The sequence below is a fragment of the Drosophila sechellia genome, unplaced genomic scaffold (genome assembly GCF_004382195.2).
Source record: "Drosophila sechellia strain sech25 unplaced genomic scaffold, ASM438219v1 U_47, whole genome shotgun sequence".
Lineage (NCBI taxonomy): Eukaryota > Metazoa > Arthropoda > Insecta > Diptera > Drosophilidae > Drosophila > Drosophila sechellia.
Window position 1 is genome coordinate 1 of NW_022611321.1, and position 18,079 is coordinate 18,079.

General features: G+C 34.0%; 4 non-coding genes across 4 annotated transcripts; all 4 read right to left on the minus strand.

The window, feature by feature from the left end:
• Positions 1–741: 741 nt before the first annotated feature.
• Positions 742–2,736, minus strand: LOC116803309. Its single transcript, XR_004363544.1, has one exon. It is a non-coding gene; the product is annotated as a small subunit ribosomal RNA (ribosomal RNA).
• A 6,468-nt stretch (positions 2,737–9,204) lies between these two features.
• Positions 9,205–13,162, minus strand: LOC116803310. The gene has a single exon (XR_004363545.1). It is a non-coding gene; the product is annotated as a large subunit ribosomal RNA (ribosomal RNA).
• Positions 13,163–13,555: 393 nt separating this feature from the next.
• LOC116803308 lies at positions 13,556–13,734 on the minus strand. Its single transcript, XR_004363543.1, has one exon. It is a non-coding gene; the product is annotated as a 5.8S ribosomal RNA (ribosomal RNA).
• Positions 13,735–14,421: 687 nt separating this feature from the next.
• On the minus strand, positions 14,422–16,417 carry LOC116803313. Its single transcript, XR_004363547.1, has one exon. It is a non-coding gene; the product is annotated as a small subunit ribosomal RNA (ribosomal RNA).
• Positions 16,418–18,079: the final 1,662 nt, after the last annotated feature.

Here is an 18,079-nt window from a genome sequence, read left to right on the forward strand (position 1 = left end):
AGTTTTGCTGCGTTCTTCATCGACCCATGAGCCGAGTGATCCACCGCTTAGAGTTTTAATAATTCAATTTTATATAATGTCATATTGTTTTTATTGAAAGAAATTAAAAATACACCATTTTACTGGCATATATCAATTCCTTCAATAAATTTATTTTTATACCTAAAATAAATGTTGCGAAATGTCTTAGTTTCATATAAGCATTATGTATCATAATAATCTGGTTATGGTTTGCTATTTTGGGTGACACATACTGCAAAATTTATATAAAACATTAACCTGATGGATGACAGGTACAAACATTGTATATTTTAGGTTGTTGCATTAGCCAACGTATGCTCATAACATAGATGAACAATACATATTCGCAACGCGTGTATATTATGGTCCATATACACACACACTTATTTTGATTACCACACATTCAAATTATTTTTATTTTAATTCGACTTCTACTTTCGAATTTAGTTTAGTTTCTTCGATTTTCCATTTTCGAGAATTTGTTTTTATAGGAAACGCCGTTGTTGTAGTAAGTACTGCCACAAATACGCACAGCAACATTAATAATGTTAAAGTCTTTTTATGAGGTTGCCAAGCCCACATATAAAATAAAAGCCATCTTCATTTTATTTTGACTTTAACTTTTGATTCCGTTGGAATCATTTTGTAATATTTTTATTTTGGTAAATTGTATTTATTTGTATTATAACAAATATTTATTAACGATAAGATATTATACAATAATGATCCTTCCGCAGGTTCACCTACGGAAACCTTGTTACGACTTTTACTTCCTCTAAATAATCAAGTTCGGTCAACTTTTGCGAAAAACCGTAACACGCAAGGCGTCACAGTGATCACGTCCGGAGACCTCACTAAATAATTCAATCGGTAGTAGCGACGGGCGGTGTGTACAAAGGGCAGGGACGTAATCAATGCGAGTTAATGACTCACACTTACTGGGAATTCCAAGTTCATGTGAACAGTTTCAGTTCACAATCCCAAGCATGAAAGTGGTTCAGCGGTTTACCCGGACCTCTCGGTCTAGGAAATACACGTTGATACTTTCATTGTAGCGCGCGTGCAGCCCAGGACATCTAAGGGCATCACAGACCTGTTATTGCTCAATCTCATTATTGCTAGACGCAATTTGTCCATTTAAGAAGCTAGTGTCCTTATAATGGACAAACCAACAGGTACGGCTCCACTTACATAACACATTCAAACACAATAAACATTTTACTGCCACCATGAATGAAGGCTACATAAGCTTCAGCACCATAATCCTGAAGATATCTATTTAATATATTTGAGTCTCGTTCGTTATCGGAATTAACCAGACAAATCACTCCACGAACTAAGAACGGCCATGCACCACCACCCATAGATTCGAGAAAGAGCTATCAATCTGTCTTACACACTTATGTTCGGACCTGGTAAGTTTTCCCGTGTTGAGTCAAATTAAGCCGCAGGCTCCACTCCTGGTGGTGCCCTTCCGTCAATTCCTTTAAAGTTTCAGCTTTGCAACCATACTTCCCCCGGAGCCAAAAGCTTTGGTTTCCCCGGGAAGCGACTGAGAGAGCCATAAAAGTAGCTACACCCAATTGCTAGCTGGCATCGTTTATGGTTAGAACTAGGGCGGTATCTGATCGCCTTCGAACTCTAACTTTCGTTCTTTGATTAATGAAAACATCTTTGGCAAATGCTTTCGCTTAAGTTAGTTCTTACGACGGTCCAAGAATTTCACCTCTCGCGTCGTAATACTAATGCCCCAAACTGCTTCTATTAATCATTACCTCTTGATCTGAAAAACCAATGAAAGCAGAACAGAGGTCTTATTTCATTATCCCATGCACAGAATATTCAGGCATTTGAAGCCTGCTTTAAGCACTCTAATTTGTTCAAAGTAATAGTACCGGCCACAATAACACTCGTTTAAGAGCACTAGTGCAGGTTTTTAAATAGGAGGAACATATGAAAAAATACAAGTATTTAATCACATATAAGAACTCCACCGGTAATACGCTTACATACATAAAGGTATAGTACTAACCACAATTGTAAGTTGTACTACCCGTATGAAGCACAAGTTCAACTACGAACGTTTTAACCGCAACAACTTTAATATACGCTATTGGAGCTGGAATTACCGCGGCTGCTGGCACCAGACTTGCCCCTCCAATTGGTCCTTGTTTAAAGGATTTTAAAGTGTACTCATTCCAATTACAGGGCCTCGGATATGAGTCCTGTATTGTTATTTTTTCGTCACTACCTCCCCGAGCTGGGAGTGGTAATTTACGCGCCTGCTGCCTTCCTTAGATGTGGTAGCCGTTTCTCAGGCTCCCTCTCCGGAATCGAACCCTGATTCCCCGTTACCCGTTGCAACCATGGTAGTCTAGATACTACCATCAAAAGTTGATAGGGCAGACATTTGAAAGATCTGTCGTCGGTACAAGACCATACGATCTGCATGTTATCTAGAGTTCAACCAATATAACGATCTTGCGATCGCTTGGTTTTAGCCTAATAAAAGCACATGTCCCATAAGGTTCATGTTTTAATTGCATGTATTAGCTCTAGAATTACCACAGTTATCCAAGTAACTGTTAACGATCTAAGGAACCATAACTGATATAATGAGCCTTTTGCGGTTTCACTTTTAATTCGTGTGTACTTAGACATGCATGGCTTAATCTTTGAGACAAGCATATAACTACTGGCAGGATCAACCAGAATAATGTTTTTCCTTCATATTCCATTCATATTTTTTGAATCGAAATAAGCAATATAATAGATATATAGATTTTTCACTTTATATAATTCCATGATTTTTATTATATTGAATAAAATTCAATATTTCGCCTTTGGGTAAAATTTTAAATATATAAATATAAGTAAAAAATCTATTCGATTACGGCCATTTTTATATAGCATTCGTAATCCATATTTTCATTTTTAATTTATACTTGTTTTACCAATATAACAAGAATTTCATATAATTATTGTAATATATATGTTTCTATAATTTTATCTTTTATATATACATATTTCATTATAAAATATCATTTTATTTCCAACATACATAATTATTGTATCCACACATGTACAATTTTTGTTTAACCAATATAAATATTAAGTTAAATCATTTGCATTTTGAAGATAAATTTAAAATTTATCTCTTTTCATATATCTCTCTGGTAATATATAACATAAAACCAAGCGCATATGATAATATTTCCACATTTAATATATAATTTTATATTTCTTTCATAAGAATCCATATTTGTATTATACCGTAACGATATAATAATCCAACTATACGGCAGGTAATAAATTAATATTTGCCTGCCTCCAAAAATAACGATAATATATGGAAACGATTTGTTATTCTATATATAATAGAAACTTGACTTTTGTTTCAACGATATTATCTAAAAAGCGTATATTCCTATTATCCGCGGAGCCAAGTCCCGTGTTCTATAGAACTGAGAAACAAATTTGTACGGATAATAATATACTTTATTTTATGTAACCAATATAAACATAATCCGAAATAAATATTTCGAATAATGCGGGAGGTCGGCAACCACTGCCTACCTATAGTAGTTTTTGAACCCGCTGTCCTCAAAGCGGGTATTTTCAATTCCGTTTGCCACCCAACATACGGTCTATTCTCTTATATATTAAGAGATTATAGGAACATTTCATTTTTTTTCCATTATTCATATATAATATGATTATTTTTTTTTTTATACATATAATAAATATTAATTTTTATATGTTTATTATTTAATTTACTCATATAATTGCCAAATTCATATGAATACATAAGTTTTGAACAATATGAGAGGTCGGCAACCACTGCCTACCTATAGTAGTTTTTGAACCCTCTGTCGTAATTCCGGTCGTTTACACTACTATACCCTCTCACTATAATGGCTTTTCTCTATAATACTAAGAGAATATGGGAATATCTCAGCATTTTTTCCCATATACATATAATAATTAACCATTTTCATATGTATATTATTTAATTTAATCATATAATTGCCAAAATCATATGAATACATAAGTTTTGAACAATATGAGAGGTCGGCAACCACTGCCTACCTATAGTAGTTTTTGAACCCTCTGTCGTAATTCCGGTCGTTTACACTACTATACCCTCTCACTATAATGGATTTTCTCTATAATACTAAGAGAATGTGGGAATATTTCAGCATTTTTTCCCTTATACATATAATAATTAATCATTTTCATATGTATATTATTTAATTTACTCATACAATTGCCAAAATCATATGAATACATAAGTTTTGAACAATATGAGAGGTCGGCAACCACTGCCTACCTATAGTAGTTTTTGAACCCTCTGTCGTAATTCCGGTCGTTTACACTACTATACCCTCTCACTTAAATGGCTTTTCTCTATAATACTAAGAGAATATGGGAATATCTCAGCATTTTTTCCCATATACATATAATAATTAACCATTTTCATATGTATATTATTTAATTTAATCATATAATTGCCAAAATCATATGAATACATAAGTTTTGAACAATATGAGAGGTCGGCAACCACTGCCTACCTATAGTAGTTTTTGAACCCTCTGTCGTAATTCCGGTCGTTTACACTACTATACCCTCTCACTATAATGGATTTTCTCTATAATACTAAGAGAATGTGGGAATATTTCAGCATTTTTCCCTTATACATATAATAATTAATCATTTTCATATGTATATTATTTAATTTACTCATACAATTGCCAAAATCATATGAATACATAAGTTTTGAACAATATGAGAGGTCGGCAACCACTGCCTACCTATAGTAGTTTTTGAACCCTCTGTCGTAATTCCGGTGGTTTACACTACTATACCCTCTCACTTAATGGCTTTTCTCTATAATACTAAGAGAATATGGGAATATCTCTGCATTTTTTCCCATATACATATAATAATTAATCATTTTCATATGTATATTATTTAATTTACTCATACAATTGCCAAAATCATATGAATACATAAGTTTTGAACAATATGAGAGGTCGGCAACCACTGCCTACCTATAGTAGTTTTTGAACCCTCTGTCGTAATTCCGGTCGTTTACACTACTATACCCTCTCACTTAAATGGCTTTTCTCTATAATACTAAGAGAATATGGGAATATCTCTGCATTTTTTCCCATATACATATAATAATTAACCATTTTCATATGTATATTATTTAATTTAATCATATAATTGCCAAATCATATGAATACATAAGTTTTGAACAATATGAGAGGTCGGCAACCACTGCCTACCTATAGTAGTTTTTGAACCCTCTGTCGTAATTCCGGTCGTTTACACTACTATACCCTCTCACTATAATGGCTTTTCTCTATAATACTAAGAGAATATGGGAATATCTCAGCATTTTTTCCCATATACATATAATAATTAACCATTTTCATATGTATATTATTTAATTTAATCATATAATTGCCAAAATCATATGAATACATAAGTTTTGAACAATATGAGAGGTCGGCAACCACTGCCTACCTATAGTAGTTTTTGAACCCTCTGTCGTAATTCCGGTCGTTTACACTACTATACCCTCTCACTATAATGGATTTTCTCTATAATACTAAGAGAATGTGGGAATATTTCAGCATTTTTTCCCTTATACATATAATAATTAATCATTTTCATATGTATATTATTTAATTTACTCATACAATTGCCAAAATCATATGAATACATAAGTTTTGAACAATATGAGAGGTCGGCAACCACTGCCTACCTATAGTAGTTTTTGAACCCTCTGTCGTAATTCCGGTCGTTTACACTACTATACCCTCTCACTTAAATGGCTTTTCTCTATAATACTAAGAGAATATGGGAATATCTCAGCATTTTTTCCCATATACATATAATAATTAACCATTTTCATATGTATATTATTTAATTTAATCATATAATTGCCAAAATCATATGAATACATAAGTTTTGAACAATATGAGAGGTCGGCAACCACTGCCTACCTATAGTAGTTTTTGAACCCTCTGTCGTAATTCCGGTCGTTTACACTACTATACCCTCTCACTATAATGGATTTTCTCTATAATACTAAGAGAATGTGGGAATATTTCAGCATTTTTTCCCTTATACATATAATAATTAATCATTTTCATATGTATATTATTTAATTTACTCATACAATTGCCAAAATCATATGAATACATAAGTTTTGAACAATATGAGAGGTCGGCAACCACTGCCTACCTATAGTAGTTTTTGAACCCTCTGTCGTAATTCCGGTGGTTTACACTACTATACCCTCTCACTTAAATGGCTTTTCTCTATAATACTAAGAGAATATGGGAATATCTCTGCATTTTTTCCCATATACATATAATAATTAATCATTTTCGTATGTATATTATTTAATTTACTCATACAATTGCCAAATCATATGAATACATAAGTTTTGAACAATATGAGAGGTCGGCAACCACTGCCTACCTATAGTAGTTTTTGAACCCTCTGTCGTAATTCCGGTCGTTTACACTACTATACCCTCTCACTTAAATGGCTTTTCTCTATAATACTAAGAGAATATGGGAATATCTCTGCATTTTTCCCATATACATATAATAATTAACCATTTTCATATGTATATTATTTAATTTAATCATATAATTGCCAAAATCATATGAATACATAAGTTTTGAACAATATGAGAGGTCGGCAACCACTGCCTACCTATAGTAGTTTTTGAACCCTCTGTCGTAATTCCGGTCGTTTACACTACTATACCCTCTCACTATAATGGATTTTCTCTATAATACTAAGAGAATGTGGGAATATTTCAGCATTTTTTCCCTTATACATATAATAATTAATCATTTTCATATGTATATTATTTAATTTACTCATATAATTGCCAAATTCATATGAATACATAAGTTTTGAACAATATGAGAGGTCGGCAACCACTGCCTACCTATAGTAGTTTTTGAACCCTCTGTCGTAATTCCGGTCGTTTACACTACTATACCCTCTCACTATAATGGATTTTCTCTATAATACTAAGAGAATGTGGGAATATTTCAGCATTTTTTCCCTTATACATATAATAATTAATCATTTTCATATGTATATTATTTAATTTACTCATACAATTGCCAAAATCATATGAATACATAAGTTTTGAACAATATGAGAGGTCGGCAACCACTGCCTACCTATAGTAGTTTTTGAACCCTCTGTCGTAATTCCGGTCGTTTACACTACTATACCCTCTCACTTAAATGGCTTTTCTCTATAATACTAAGAGAATATGGGAATATCTTAGCATTTTTTCCCATATACATATAATAATTAACCATTTTCATATGTATATTTTTTAATTTACTCATATAATTGCCAAAATCATATAAATACATAAGTTTGAACAATATCAGAGGTCGGCAACGGTCTTTCCTCTATAATACTAAGATAATATGGGAATATTTCATCATTTTTTCCCCTTATACATATAATAATTAATCATTTTCATATGTATATTATTTAATTTACTCGTATAATTGTCATAATCCTATGAACACATAAGAGAATACAATATGAGAGGTCGGCGCAACCATAATATAGTAGTTGATGACGAGGTGTTTGGCAACTTGACACAATCCATTAAAGTCTTTTATATTAATTATATGAAAGGGACAATATCATATGCGTCACTAAATTGATGACGAGGTGTTTGGCAACTTGATACAATTCTTTAAAGTCTTTATATCAAAAATTATATGATAGGGACAATATCATATGCGTCACTAAATTGATGACGAGGTGTTTGGCAACTTGACACAATTCATTAGAGTCTGTATATTAATTATATGATAGGGACAATATCATATGCGTCACTAAATTGATGACGAGGTGTTTGGCAACTTGATACAATTCTTTAAAGTCTTTATATCAAAAATTATATAATAAGGACAATATCATATGCGTCACTAAATTGATGACGAGGTGTTTGGCAACTTGACACAATCCATTAAAGTCTTTATATTAATTATATGATAGGGACAATATCATATGCGTCACTAAATTGATGACGAGGTGTTTGGCAACTTGATACAATTCTTTAAAGTCTATATATCAAAAATTATATGATAGGGACAATATCATATGCGTCACTAAATTGATGACGAGGTGTTTGGCAACTTGACACAATTCATAAAGTGTATATTAATTATATATAACAATATCATATGCGTCACTAAATTGATGACGAGGTGTTGGCAACTTGATACAATTCTTTAAAGTCTTTATATCAAAAATTATATGATAAGGACAATATCATATGCGTCACTAAATTGATGACGAGGTGTTTGGCAACTTGACACAATCCATTAAAGTCTTTATATTAATTATATGATAGGGACAATATCATATGCGTCACTAAATTGATGACGAGGTGTTTGGCAACTTGATACAATTCTTTAAAGTCTTTATATCAAAAATTATATGATAAGACAATATCATATGCGTCACTAAATTGATGACGAGGTGTTTGCAACTTGACACAATTCATTAAATCTTTATATAATTATATAAGGACAATATCATATGCGTCACTAAATTGATGACGAGGTGTTTGGCAACTTGACAACCATTAATTTTATATTAATTTTGATAGACATTCATATGGTCACTAATTGATGACAGTGTTTGCACTTATTCAATTTTAAAGTCTTTATATCAAAAATTATTGATAAGGACAATATCATATGCGTCACTAAATTGATGACGAGGTGTTTGGCAACTTGACACAATTCATTAAAGTCTGTATATTAATTATATGATAGGGACAATATCATATGCGTCACTAAATTGATGACGAGGTGTTTGGCAACTTGATACAATTCTTTAAAGTCTTTATATCAAAAATTATATGATAGGACAATATCATATGCGTCACTAAATTGATGACGAGGTGTTTGGCAACTTGACACAATTCATTAAAGTCTTTATATTAATTATATGATAGGGACAATATCATATGCGTCACTAAATTGATGACGAGGTGTTTGGCAACTTGACACAATCCATTAAAGTCTTTATATTAATTATATGATAGGGACAATATCATATGCGTCACTAAATTGATGACGAGGTGTTTGGCTACAGGAAAAAATCATTTATTTATCGAATCATCAAGCAAAGGATAAGCTTCAGTGGATCGCAGTATGGCAGCTGCTCAACCACTTACAACACCTTGCCTGTTACAAAAGTCGTTTACAATTGATTCTAGGCTTTGTCATTGTATTAAATAATGCTTTTATATGTAACTAGCGCGGCATCAGGTGATCGAAGATCCTCCTAATTTACTATGTTACAAATTACATTGGCATCACATCCATTGTCGTTTATAAAATAAATTATAAACTTTAAATGGTTAGAAGCCATACAATGCAAATTGCCCCTTATTTATCATTGCAGTCCAGCACGGATACGACCTTAGAGGCGTTCAGGCATAATCCAACGGACGTAGCGTCATACCACTGTTCGCTCGAACAAGTATTGTGCCATTGGTCCGTACCTGCGGTTCCTCTCGTACTACGCAGGAATGCTGTCGCAACAACGTTTTGTCATTAGTAGGGTAAAACTAACCTGTCTCACGACGGTCTAAACCCAGCTCACGTTCCCTTGCATGGGTGAACAATCCAACGCTTGGTGAATTTTGCTTCACAATGATAGGAAGAGCCGACATCGAAGGATCAAAAAGCGACGTCGCTATGAACGCTTGGCCGCCACAAGCCAGTTATCCCTATGGTAACTTTTCTGACACCTCTTGTTAAAAACTCTTTAAACCAAAAGGATCGATAGGCCGAGCTTTTGCTGTCCCTGTGTGTACTGAACACCGAGATCAAGTCAGCATTTGCCCTTTTGCTCTATGTGTGGTTTCTGTCCGCACTGAGCTGGCCTTGGGACACCTCCGTTATTATTTGAGAGATGTACCGCCCCAGTCAAACTCCCTACCTGGCAATGTCCTTGAATTGGATCATACCTGAGTAATTGGAGTTATACCAAATTTTCAAATCAAAAATACATAAATGCATCGTTTTATTAAAGAATTTGTTTGCGATTATATAACAAACTCGTGATACTTTGATCAAGAAGCTTGCATCAAAACCCAATACCATAAGATATAATAAATATATCCGTATAATGGCTAGGAAATGATACACGTTCCATTTAATCAAGTAAGTAAGGAAACAATAAGAGTAGTGGTATTTCATTGACGATACCAAACCGAGGTCTAATATCTCCCACTTATTCTACACCTCTTATGTCTCCTTACACTGCCAGATTAGAGTCAAGCTCAAAAGGGTCTTCTTTCCCCGCTAATTATTCCAAGCCCGTTCCCTTGGCTGTGGTTTCGCTAGATAGTAGATAGGGACAGTAGGAATCTCGTTAATCCATTCATGCGCGTCACTAATTAGATGACGAGGCATTTGGCTACCTTAAGAGAGTCATAGTTACTCCGCCGTTGACCCGCGCTTACTTGAATTTCTTCACTTTGACATTCAGAGCACTGGGCAGAAATCACATTGTGTCAACACCCGCTAGGCCATCACAATGCTTTGTTTTAATTAGACAGTCGGATTCCCCAAGTCCGTGCCAGTTCTGAATTGATTGTTAATTGATAATCGTTATAATTGATAAGAACTAATTGGTTTAACCCAAATAGTATTCTTAAAAATTTTAGCAAGAAAGTTCCACAATTGGCTACGTAACTAAACTATCCGGGGAACAAGTAACTAACATAAATGCTAGAAACTCTATTTACCCAGAACGAGCACATAAACCATGTTATTGTTTCCCAATCAAGCCCGACTATCTCAATCTTCAGAGCCAATCCTTATCCCGAAGTTACGGATCTAATTTGCCGACTTCCCTTACCTACATTATTCTATCGACTAGAGACTCTTCACCTTGGAGACCAGCTGCGGATATTGGTACGGCCTGTTGAGAAGTTTGCGTGTCCCCACCATAAATTTTCAAGGTCCGAGGAGAAAATATCGACACAACAGTATATGTCATGCTCTTCTAGCCCATCTACCATATCTCTCTGCGAAAGACTTCCATGGTAGTACGGCTATAAAACAGAAAAGAAAACTCTTCCGATATCTCTCGACGGCTTCTTTATGGTCGTTCCTGTTGCCAGGATGAGCACGAGGCCCATATTTAATAACAAACGGATACTCAACAGGTTACGGAATTGGAACCGTATTCCCTTTCGTTCAAAATTATTCAAGTGTATTATATTCGCTTTGTTTATATAGTTAGGCATTTTTGTTTTACTTGAAAATTTTCGGCTTTCGCCTTGAACTTAGGACCGACTAACTCGTGATCAACCACTGTTCACACGAAACCCTTCTCCACTTCAGTCCTCCAAGGTCTCATTCGATTATTTGCTACTACCACCAAGATCTGTACCAATGGCAGCTCCATGCAGGCTTACGCCAAACACTTCTACGCATACCATTGTACCTTCCTACTCACTAAAGTTTCAAAATTTATATCACAAGTAATATAAATCATCTACTTTAGCGGTAATGTATAGGTATACAACTTAAGCGCCATCCATTTTAAGGGCTAGTTGCTTCGGCAGGTGAGTTGTTACACACTCCTTAGCGGATTTCGACTTCCATGATCACCGTCCTGCTGTTTTAAGCAACCAACGCCTTTCATGGTATCTGCATGAGTTGTTAATTTGGGCACCGTAACATTACGTTTGGTTCATCCCACAGCGCCAGTTCTGCTTACCAAAAGTGGCCCACTGGGCACATTATATCATAACCTTGAACTTCATATCAAGAAAGTTAAGGTTCTTACCCATTTAAAGTTTGAGAATAGGTTAAGATCGTTTCGACCCTAAGGCCTCTAATCATTCGCTTTACCAGATAAGATTATTTTATATAATATTAAAATGCACCAGCTATCCTGAGGGAAACTTCGGAAGGAACCAGCTACTAGATGGTTCGATTGGTCTTTCGCCCCTATACTCAATTCTGACAATCGATTTGCACGTCAGAACTGTTTCGGTCTTCCATCAGGGTTTCCCCTGACTTCAACCTGATCAAGTATAGTTCACCATCTTTCGGGTCACAGCATATATGCTCAAGGTACGTTCCAGTTAGAGGCATAAATAATATAAATATACATTATACATAACTATATAGAACGCCCCGGGATTGTGTTAATTAGCTATAAATAGCTAAAAAACTAATCCCATTATTAGTCAAGTTAATTACGCTATTAGGTTTACATCCCAATAACTTGCACATATGTTAGACTCCTTGGTCCGTGTTTCAAGACGGGTCCCGAAGGTATCCTGAATCTTTCGCATTGTTAATCATACAAGAGCATATAATAAACACAAAAATCAATGATAATTATGCCATTATATAATTCCGAAAAATTAACGCTCTGTAATAATATAAATCTATCAGCACTTTATCAAATTAATAACATTTATTCTGTGTTAAAATGCAAGCAATTTAATTGGAATAAACTATAAGTTATATTTTATGATAAATTTGGGATATGCTAATAGATTACAATGTCCTTATATGGAAAAAATGCACATTATTCTTAATAATATTATTTAAATATTACAATTTTAATGATGAATTTTCCATAACGGATATTCAGGTTCATCGGGCTTAACCTCTAAGCAGTTTCACGTACTGTTTAACTCTCTATTCAGAGTTCTTTTCAACTTTCCCTCACGGTACTTGTTTACTATCGGTCTCATGGTTATATTTAGTTTTAGATGGAGTTTACCACCCACTTAGTGCTGCACTATCAAGCAACACGACTCTTTGGAAACATCATCTAGCAATCATTAACGTTATACGGGCCTGGCACCCTCTATGGGTAAATGGCCTCATTTAAGAAGGACTTAAATCATTAATTTCTCATACTAGAATATTGACGCTCCATACACTGCATCTCACATTTGCCATATAGACAAAGTGACTTAGTGCTGAACTGTTTTCTTTTCGCTCGCCGCTACTAAGAAAATCCTTGTTAGTTTCTTTTCCTCCCCTAATTAATATGCTTAAATTCAGGGGTAGTCCCATATGAGTTGAGGTTGTATATATAACTATATTTTGCCATAAATTCTTTATATATAAATGATAAAACAATCAATTAAATTCGTTATAAATAGTTCCAATAGTTCTTGTAAGCAAAGTCATTTTTATCCATTTAACGAACCAACGAAGAATAATAACAAAACCAAGATTTTTCTTTTTCCGAATCATTAATAAGAGACAATTCTAGATGAAAAATATTTCAATTTTTTATGCTAGACATTTCTCAGTATTATTTGATTGAAAAAGAAAATATTTCTCTTCGTTTTTCACATTCAAATGTGAGATAATGTTTTTCATTTCTTTTTAATATTATGAATAAAATCATTATTTAATCCAATAATATACCATATGCTTATAAAAAATTTATAAACAACTTAATTAGCATAGTCTTACAACCCTCAACCATATGTAGTCCAAGCAGCACTATAAAATTAATTAAAGTACATAACAGCATGGACTGCGATATGCGTTCAAAATGTCGATGTTCATGTGTCCTGCAGTTCACACGATGACGCACAGTTTGCTGCGTTCTTCATCGACCCATGAGCCGAGTGATCCACCGCTTAGAGTTTTATAATTCAATTTTATATAATGTCAATATTGTTTTTATTGAAAGAAATTAAAAATACACCATTTTACTGGCATATATCAATTCCTTCAATAAATTTATTTTTATACCTAAAATAAATGTTGCGAAATGTCTTAGTTTCATATAAGCATTATGTATCATAATAATCTGGTTATGGTTTGCTATTTTGGGTGACACATACTGCAAAATTTATATAAAACATTAACCTGATGGATGACAGGTACAAACATTGTATATTTTAGGTTGTTGCATTAGCCAACGTATGCTCATAACATAGATGAACAATACATATTCGCAACGCGTGTATATTATGGTCCATATACACACACACTTATTTTGATTACCACACATTCAAAATTATTTTTATTTTAATTCGACTTCTACTTTCGAATTTAGTTTAGTTTCTTCGATTTCCATTTTCGAGAATTTGTTTTTATAGGAAACGCCGTTGTTGTAGTAAGTACTGCCACAAATACGCACAGCAACATTAATAATGTTAAAGTCTTTTTATGAGGTTGCCAAGCCCCACATATAAAATAAAAGCCATCTTCATTTTATTTTGACTTTAACTTTTGATTCCGTGGAATCATTTTGTAATATTTTTATTTTGGTAAATTGTATTTATTTGTATTATAACAAATATTTATTAACGATAAGGATATTATACAATAATGATCCTTCCGCAGGTTCACCTACGGAAACCTTGTTACGACTTTTACTTCCTCTAAATAATCAAGTTCGGTCAACTTTTGCGAAACAACCGTAACACGCAAGGCGTCACAGTGATCACGTCCGGAGACCTCACTAAATAATTCAATCGGTAGTAGCGACGGGCGGTGTGTACAAAGGGCAGGGACGTAATCAATGCGAGTTAATGACTCACACTTACTGGGAATTCCAAGTTCATGTGAACAGTTTCAGTTCACAATCCCAAGCATGAAAGTGGTTCAGCGGTTTACCCGGACCTCTCGGTCTAGGAAATACACGTTGATACTTTCATTGTAGCGCGCGTGCAGCCCAGGACATCTAAGGGCATCACAGACCTGTTATTGCTCAATCTCATTATTGCTAGACGCAATTTGTCCATTTAAGAAGCTAGTGTCCTTATAATGGGACAAACCAACAGGTACGGCTCCACTTACATAAACACATTCAAACACAATAAACATTTTACTGCCACCATGAATGAAGGCTAACATAAGCTTCAGCACCATAATCCTGAAGATATCTATTTAATATATTTGAGTCTCGTTCGTTATCGGAATTAACCAGACAAATCACTCCACGAACTAAGAACGGCCATGCACCACCACCCATAGATTCGAGAAAGAGCTATCAATCTGTCTTACACACTTATGTTCGGACCTGGTAAGTTTTCCCGTGTTGAGTCAAATTAAGCCGCAGGCTCCACTCCTGGTGGTGCCCTTCCGTCAATTCCTTTAAGTTTCAGCTTTGCAACCATACTTCCCCCGGAGCCCAAAAGCTTTGGTTTCCCGGGAAGCGACTGAGAGAGCCATAAAAGTAGCTACACCCAATTGCTAGCTGGCATCGTTTATGGTTAGAACTAGGGCGGTATCTGATCGCCTTCGAACCTCTAACTTTCGTTCTTGATTAATGAAAACATCTTTGGCAAATGCTTTCGCTTAAGTTAGTCTTACGACGGTCCAAGAATTTCACCTCTCGCGTCGTAATACTAATGCCCCCAAACTGCTTCTATTAATCATTACCTCTTGATCTGAAAACCAATGAAAGCAGAACAGAGGTCTTATTTCATTATCCCATGCACAGAATATTCAGGCATTTGAAGCCTGCTTTAAGCACTCTAATTTGTTCAAAGTAATAGTACCGGCCCACAATAACACTCGTTTAAGAGCACTAGTGCAGGTTTTTAAATAGGAGGAACATATGAAAAAATACAAGTATTTAATCACATATAAGAACTCCACCGGTAATACGCTTACATACATAAAGGTATAGTACTAACCACAATTGTAAGTTGTACTACCCGTATGAAGCACAAGTTCAACTACGAACGTTTTAACCGCAACAACTTTAATATACGCTATTGGAGCTGGAATTACCGCGGCTGCTGGCACCAGACTTGCCCTCCAATTGGTCCTTGTTAAAGGATTTAAAGTGTACTCATTCCAATTACAGGGCCTCGGATATGAGTCCTGTATTGTTATTTTTCGTCACTACCTCCCCGAGCTGGGAGTGGGTAATTTACGCGCCTGCTGCCTTCCTTAGATGTGGTAGCCGTTTCTCAGGCTCCCTCTCCGGAATCGAACCCTGATTCCCCGTTACCCGTTGCAACCATGGTAGTCCTAGATACTACCATCAAAAGTTGATAGGGCAGACATTTGAAAGATCTGTCGTCGGTACAAGACCATACGATCTGCATGTTATCTAGAGTTCAACCAATATAACGATCTTGCGATCGCTTGGTTTTAGCCTAATAAAAGCACATGTCCCATAAGGTTCATGTTTTAATTGCATGTATTAGCTCTAGAATTACCACAGTTATCCAAGTAACTGTTAACGATCTAAGGAACCATAACTGATATAATGAGCCTTTTGCGGTTTCACTTTTAATTCGTGTGTACTTAGACATGCATGGCTTAATCTTTGAGACAAGCATATAACTACTGGCAGGATCAACCAGAATAATGTTTTTCCTTCATATTCCATTCATATTTTTTGAATCGAAATAAGCAATATAATAGATATATAGATTTTTCACTTTATATAATTCCATGATTTTTATTATATTGAATAAAATTCAATATTTCGCCTTTGGGTAAAATTTTAAATATATAAATATAAGTAAAAAATCTATTCGATTACGGCCATTTTTATATAGCATTCGTAATCCATATTTTCATTTTTAATTTATACTTGTTTTACCAATATAACAAGAATTTCATATAATTATTGTAATATATATGTTTCTATAATTTTATCTTTTTATATATACATATTTCATTATAAAATATCATTTTATTTCCAACATACATAATTATTGTATCCACACATGTACAATTTTTGTTTAACCAATATAAATATTAAGTTAAATCATTTGCATTTTGAAGATAAATTTAAAATTTATCTCTTTTCATATATCTCTCTGGTAATATATAACATAAAACCAAGCGCATATGATAATATTTCCACATTTAATATATAATTTTATATTTCTTTCATAAGAATCCATATTTGTATTATACCGTAACGATATAATAATCCAACTATACGGCAGGTAATAAATTAATATTTGCCTGCCTCCAAAAATTAACGATAATATATGGAAACGATTTGTTATTCTATATATAATAGAAACTTGACTTTTGTTTCAACGATATTATCTAAAAAGCGTATATTCCTATTATCCGCGGAGCCAAGTCCCGTGTTCTATAGAACTGAGAAACAAATTTGTACGGATAATAATATACTTTATTTTATGTAACCAATATAAACATAATCCGAAATAAATATTTCGAATAATGCGGGAGGTCGGCAACCACTGCCTACCTATAGTAGTTTTTGAACCCGCTGTCCTCAAAGCGGGTATTTTCAATTCCGTTTGCCACCCAACATACGGTCTATTCTCTTATATATTAAGAGATTATAGGAACATTTCATTTTTTTTCCATTATTCATATATAATATGATTATTTTTTTTTTTATACATATAATAAATATTAATTTTTATATGTTTATTATTTAATTTACTCATATAATTGCCAAATTCATATGAATACATAAGTTTTGAACAATATGAGAGGTCGGCAACCACTGCCTACCTATAGTAGTTTTTGAACCCTCTGTCGTAATTCCGGTCGTTTACACTACTATACCCTCTCACTATAATGGCTTTTCTCTATAATACTAAGAGAATATGGGAATATCTCAGCATTTTTTCCCATATACATATAATAATTAACCATTTTCATATGTATATTATTTAATTTAATCATACAATTGCCAAAATCATATGAATACATAAGTTTTGAACAATATGAGAGGTCGGCAACCACTGCCTACCTATAGTAGTTTTTGAACCCTCTGTCGTAATTCCGGTGTTTACACTACTATACCCTCTCACTTAAATGGCTTTTCTCTATAATACTAAGAGAATATGGGAATATCTCTGCATTTTTTCCCATATACATATAATAATTAATCATTTTCGTATGTATATTATTTAATTTACTCATACAATTGCCAAAATCATATGAATACATAAGTTTTGAACAATATGAGAGGTCGGCAACCACTGCCTACCTATAGTAGTTTTTGAACCCTCTGTCGTAATTCCGGTCGTTTACAC